The sequence below is a fragment of the Myodes glareolus genome, chromosome 15 (assembly GCF_982192425.1).
Source record: "Myodes glareolus chromosome 15, mMyoGla1.1, whole genome shotgun sequence".
Lineage (NCBI taxonomy): Eukaryota > Metazoa > Chordata > Mammalia > Rodentia > Cricetidae > Myodes > Myodes glareolus.
Genome location: NC_142040.1, coordinates 29,280,265 through 29,286,916, shown reverse-complemented (window position 1 = coordinate 29,286,916; position 6,652 = coordinate 29,280,265).

Below are 6,652 nucleotides of genomic sequence, written 5' to 3'. Positions count from 1 at the left end.
CTGGGTCCTGAGGGAGGTTGACTCCCAGTTTCCTGAGAAACCGCCACACTGATTTCCACAGTGGCTGCACAAGTTTGCATACCCACCAACAATGGATGAGTGTTCCCCTTACTCCACATCCTCTCCAGCATAGGCTATCATTGGTATTTTTGAGTTTAGCTATTCTAACAGGTGTAAGATGGTATCTCAAAGTGGTTTTGATTTGCATTTCCCTGATCGCTAAGGAGGTTGAGCATGACCTTAAGTGTCTTTTGGCCATTTGAAGTTCTTCTGTTGAGAATTCTCTGTTCAGTTCAGTACCCCATTTTTTAATTGGGTTAATTAGAGTTTTAGTGTCTAGTTTCTTGAATTCTTTGTATATTTTGGAGATCAGACCTTTGTCTGATGAGGGGCTGGTGAAGATCTCCCAGTCGGAAGGTAGCCTTTTCGTCTTACTGACAGTATCATTTGCTTTACAGAAGCTTCTCAGTTTCAGGAGGTCCCATTTATTCATTGATTCTCTTATTGTCTGTGCTACAGGGGTTCTACCTAGGAAGTGGTCTCCTGTGCCTATGTCTTGTAGACTACTTCCCACTTTCTCTTCTATCAGGTTCAAAGTGGTCAGATTAATGTTGAGGTCTTTAATCCATTTGGACTTTAGTTTTGTGCATGGCGGTAGATATGAATCTACTTTCATTCTTCTACAGGTTGACATCCAGTTATGCCAGCACCATTTGTTAAAGATGCTATCCTTCTTCCATTGTATACCTTTAGCTCCCTTGTCAAAAATCAGGTGTTCATAGGTTTGTGGGTTAATATCCGGGTCTTCTATTCAATTCCATAGGTCGACTTCTCTGTTCTTATGCCAATACCAAGCTGTTTTCAATACTGTAGCTGTGTTAATAGAGTTTGAAGTCAGGGATGGTAATGCCTCCAGAAGTTCCTTTGTTGTATAAGATTGTTTTGGCTATCCTGGGTTTTTTGTTTTTTCCATATAAAGTTGATTATCATTCTCTCAATGTCTGTGAAGAATTTTGATGGGATTTTAATGGGGATTGCATTGAATCTATAGATTGCTTTTGGTAGAATTGCCATTTTTACTATGTTGATTCTCCCAATCCAAGAGCAAGGGAGGTCTTTCCATTTTCTGGTATCCTCCTCAATTTCTTTCTTCAAAGACTTAAAGTTCTTGTCAAATAGGTCTTTCACTTCCTTGGTTAGAGTTATCCCGAGATATTTTATGCTATTTGTAGCTATCGTGAAAGGTGAAGTTTCTCTGATTTCCCTCCCTGCTTCTTTATCCTTTGTGTATAGAAGGGCAACTGATTTTTTGGAGTTGATCTTGTACCCTGCCACATTACTAAAGGTGTTTATCAGCTGTTGGAGTTCTTTGGTAGAGTTTTTGGGGTCACTTATGTACACTATCATATCATCTGCAAATAATGAGAGTTTAACTTCTTCCTTTCCATTTCGAATCCCCTTTATCCCCTTATGTTGTCTTATTGCTATTGCTAGAACTTCGAGCATTATATTGAAGAGGTATGGAGAGAGTGGACAGTCTTGTTGTGTTCCTGATTTTAGTGGGATGGCTTTGAGTTTCTCTCCATTCAATTTGATGTTAGCTGTCAGCTTGCTGTAAATAGCTTCTATTATATTTAGGTATGATCTTTGTATCCCCAATCTCTCCAACACCTTTATCATAAAGGGGTGTTGAATTTCGTCAAATGCTTTTTCAGCATCTAATGAAATGACCATATGGTTTTTTCTTTCAGTTTATTTATATAATGGATTACATTGATAGATTTGCTTACATTGAACCAGCCCTGCATCTCTGTAATGAAGCCTACTTGATCATAATGGATAATTTTTCTAATGTGTTCTTGGATTCGGTTTGCCAGTATTTTGTTAAGGATTTTTGCGTCGATGTTCATGAGTGAGATTGGCCTGTAACTCTCTTTTTTGGTTGTGTCTTTGTGTGGTTTTGGTATCAGGGTAACTGTAGCTTCATAAAAAGAATTTGGCAATGACTCTCCTGTTTCTATTTTGTGAAACACATTAAGAAGTATAGGTATTAGCTCTTCTTGGAAGTTCTGGTAGAATTCTGCATTGAAACCATCTGGTCCTGGGCTTTTTTTGGTAGGGAGGATTTTGATAACAGCTTCTATTTCTTCACTACTAACAGGTCTTTTTAGATTGTTCACCTGGTCTTGATTTAAGTTTGGTAAATGGTACTTATCTAAAAACAAGTCCATTTCTTGTACATTTTCAATTTTGTAGCATATAGGCTTTTGTAGTAAGATCTAATGATTCTCTGAATGTCCTCTGTGTCTACGGTTATGTCCCCCTTTTCATTTCTGATCTTATTAATAAGATCAGACCCCAATGTTTTTAAGGGGTAAGTTTGTCATCAACATTTCAATCAATTTCGATAGGCCTGCCAGAGGTGCAGTCTAAAAGTCAGTTTCTTTTCCTTAAAAATGTCTGGATCCTTAGGTTTTAGTTTCTAAAAAACAGACACAGAAGCAATCGCTCCTATGTAATTCAAAATGACTCAAAACACATTTATACACACAAACATTTTTCTAAGCATGCCAATCATGTTTATGAGCTGAATGAGTTTAATAAATAAATCTGAATTTGAGCGGCCAGACTTTTCCTTTTAGGAAAGAGTTCCAGGGGTGGGGGTGGGGTTTTGCCCATTACTGTCTTAGAAACCATTTATAAATGAGGCAGCTGCAGGTCTCCCTAGGGTGCATCACACTTGTCAAGACTTAATGTCTTCAAGGTTACATAAATCCCAGCAGATCTCAGCATCCTTCAAGAGAGCCCCAAACCTTTCCTGTCTCATGGAGAAAGTCTGAAATAGTTCAACAGAATTCCAATTTTTTTTATCAAAAGAGCCTCAAAATTGACAAGACCTGCCCTACAAGAGGCATTACAGTTAAATTATGAGCCTATCCCTTTAAGGCATTGGCCACTCTAGAAAGTAAGCCCCATTCCTCCCAGAATTAACAAGTCCCCTCTACAATACACCCAGATAAAGGAGACCTGATTAGCTCTTGCTGAAGCCTCCTAATGAAGAAATGGCTGAGCCAAGTCTCCCTACATCTGCAGTCCCTGGCTCTTAAGTTATGACAGGGTTCCAAGGCCTGTACGGACTCTCTGTATCACCATTGGGGTCACTATTTCTCTATTTAACAACAGTACTCCAATACTATTTAACAGAACACCGAAAGACAAAGCCAGTCCACAAATGGCAACCGCCCCAGATGGTTCAAAAGAGCCCCAAAGTGTTCAAAGGAGCCAAAGTGCAAACAGTAAGGCAAAGCTGTCCAGGGGAGAGACATACCAAGGGTCGGGGTTTCTCGAGAAGCCCTAGCAAAGTGCAAACTCGTTTTTCTGCTTCCCCAACCTGAGGTTAAAAGCAGCAGATGCTGCTGAAGTGGAAAAGGCAAATGGCGCCGGAGCAAATGACTCCAGCAGATGCTGGGAGCGGCCATCTTTCCTCTTCACTCCGGGTCAGCTCGTTGAGAGTGGCAGACTCCGCAAAAGTCTGTGTACCTTCGTGACTGTCATTTTGTCATCAAGCCTAGGTAGAGGGGTCCAGCCACCCATCTTCAGTAAAGCCAAATTAATAGAGGAGAACAAAAAAGGAGAGTCCTTCAATGTCATCCCATTGAGAAGAGAAACAAAGATACGGCAAACCCACTAAGTCCATCTCCGGGGTCCTGAAGTGAGAGCAAAGTCTAAACAAAGGGCAGAAGATATGTGCATCTAAGCAGTCCCCATCAAGGTGTGGCACTCCCACCATTGACCCTACGAGGAGGTCTGACATGTTAGAACTCCATGAACTCTTTCTGGAAGACAAGTTTCCTCTACTGCTGCTGCCTTTCCTTCTCCCAGCACGAGACTGACAGGAAATCCTCTTGTCTTTGGGGATCATTGTTTTAATAGCCTGGTGGTCATATTGAGGCACAAGTGTTTCTTTATTGTAGCTGCATTTCTACCAGACCCATTACAAGTAACACTATCTTCATCTCCTGCCTGACTGGTTGATATGAAACAAATGATCAATTCATAAATAAAGAGGGCACTGGAGAGAAAGAGCGCAAATCCAGATACGTAGTTGACAATTTTATCAAAACTTTAACCTCAGATACCCTATAAGCTAGCAGTCCTATCTCTTCTAATTTATCCTACAGAAGCAAATTGCTTAACACAATACTTTATAAAACAATGTTTGTTCTATCACTGTACTGACTAGTTTTATGTCACCTTGACACAAGTTATCAGAGAGGAAGGAGCCTCAACTGAGAAATGCCTCCCTAAGATCTAGCTGTAAGGCATTTTCTTAATTAGTGATCATTGAGGGTGGGCCCAGTCCACTGTAGGTGGTGCCATCCCTGGGCTGGTGGCCCTGGGTTCTGTAAGAAAGCAGACTGAGCAACTCACGTGAAGCAAGCCAGTAGGAGGTTCCCCTTCCATGGCCTCTGTCAGTTCCTGCCTCAGGTTCCTGCCCTGTTTGAGTTTCTGACCTGAGTTCCTTCAGCAATGCGGCAGTGTGAGCTGAATAACCTTTTAGCTTATTTAAATTATTTAGAATAACCCTTTCTTCCCCAACTTGTTTTTGGGTCGTGGTGTTTAGTAGCAGCAGCAGAAGCCCCAACAAAGACAATCACCCTCAAAGGAAAAAGATTGCTATCATTAAATCTCTACAAAAGGAAAACTTGTTAAGAACCTATACACATTGGTTCACAACATTATTTTTCAGTTCTAAAATTTAAAGTTGTTGGGTTTTGTTTTGTTTTGTCTTCAGAGACAAACTTTCTCCATGTAGCCCTGGTTGTCCTGGAACTAGCTCTGCAGACCAGACTAGAATTAAATTCAGAGACTCCCATCAAACCCCCACCCTGCTTCTGCCTCCCCAGTGCTGGTATTTAAGGTGTGGGCTGCCACACCCAGCAAACTTAAACAATGTAAAAGAACTTGGTTGAAATATACAGCAGTGTAGAGGGCCGCAACCACACTCTCCACCATAGATGGCGCTGCACCGTCAGATGAGCTAGAAAGCTCACATGTGTTGGTATTTTCCACTACTCCCAAGGTTTCACCTGGGACTGGGAGCAGTTGACCAATCCAAGAAAGACACGTCCAGAGCAGGGTCTGTTTCCTTTATAAGGGATGGGTTCCATCTTATCTGGGTCTCCGCCATGTGGCTTATGCTCTAGCTCCCAAGAGACATAAAGCTTTACTGCAGAAGGATCCTATGTGTCCCGCGTGGTTCTTGCTGGCGAGACGGTAGCGCGGGACATCTGGTGCTGATACCCGGGAAAAAGAAGAACTTTGCACCACCGGAGACCCCTTGGACACAAGGAGGATTCAGAACTGCAGGCATGCAAGCTTAGAGAGGTACGCTCTAAAGTCCAGAGAGCATATCAGAAACTGAGCAGCAGTGGGAGGTTGTGCGCGCACCCAGATAAGTTAAAAAGGACCCCCCGGTAAAGAATGGGGGAGACAGAAAAGAAAATAAGTTAAAAAGGACCCTCCGGTAAAGAATGGGGGAGACAGAGAAAAAAAAATAAGTTGAAAAGGACCTCCCGGTGATTTTGGGAGAGTGGAGATGGGGGAGAAGGCTGATTTGCAGGGTCAAAAGCTTTATGTTGTGTTGTTCATGTTGTCTTTTGTGTACTGGATGGGAGAGGGATATTTGAACTTGGAGACTGCTGAGGATGTGGTGTTTTGGGAGGGAGGTTCTGTTTTCATCTCCACAGAAAATGAGAGCCTAAGGGTGTACTTGAGATTTGTGTGGTTTGAATCACCGAGACCTCCTGAAATGTTGTAGTGTATACCCCTAAGAATGCAACGGCCCAATAACAGCAGGAAGCAGCCAGAGACTAACGACGCCCAAATTCCCTAAAAGATTAAATGAGGTCCTTGCAGAGCAGCAAGCCTGCTTCTCTGAGTTCAGCTTTGCTCAGTACACCGGTTTGGGCGCGGAGTGGGTGCAGCTGGGGCTGGAGGGCGGCTGGAGCGGAGCTTTGCTCTGTGGCTATGGTGGGAGGCATATTGCGCAGGCTCAGTTGGTGCCTGGCCTGGAGGGTATCACAGCAGTACTGAGAATGAGAACGGTGCCACAAGCTGCCAGGTCAGAAGGCTTGCAATGTGCCTGAAACTGTGAGGGGCTCTGAGGCTGGAGTGGCTTCTGTTCCGCTTGGCTGAGCTGAGCTGTGCTGATCCTAGGTAACAGCCTGGGGCAACGGGCGGGGCGAACAATGCTGGCTACTAGCCCGAGAGATTTTCCATCTGAATAAGGAACTGAAGAGATAGCATAGGGGTTAAGAATGCTGCCTGCTCTTCCAAGGGTCGTGAGTTCAATTCCCCAGTGACCACATGGCAGCTTACAACTATTTGGTTTTAAATCTAATGTTTCAGGATCCACAGGGAGGTAGATGCAAAAAGCCCTTAGATTTTTAAAGTGATTGGGTTGTTGGCTGGGTCTGTGAGAGTTTGTTTACAGCTGCTTTTGCTGTGGCACAGGTGTTGAGAGTTGGTTAGTAGGAAAGCGGCCCTGTTCGCCGCCTCTCCCATTGGCCCCTTGAGCCGCAGCGGCTCTGGCGCGGACCTTGAGATGTTGCTGCCTGTGCCGCCTCGGTCTGAGTGTCGGCTCCCGCCA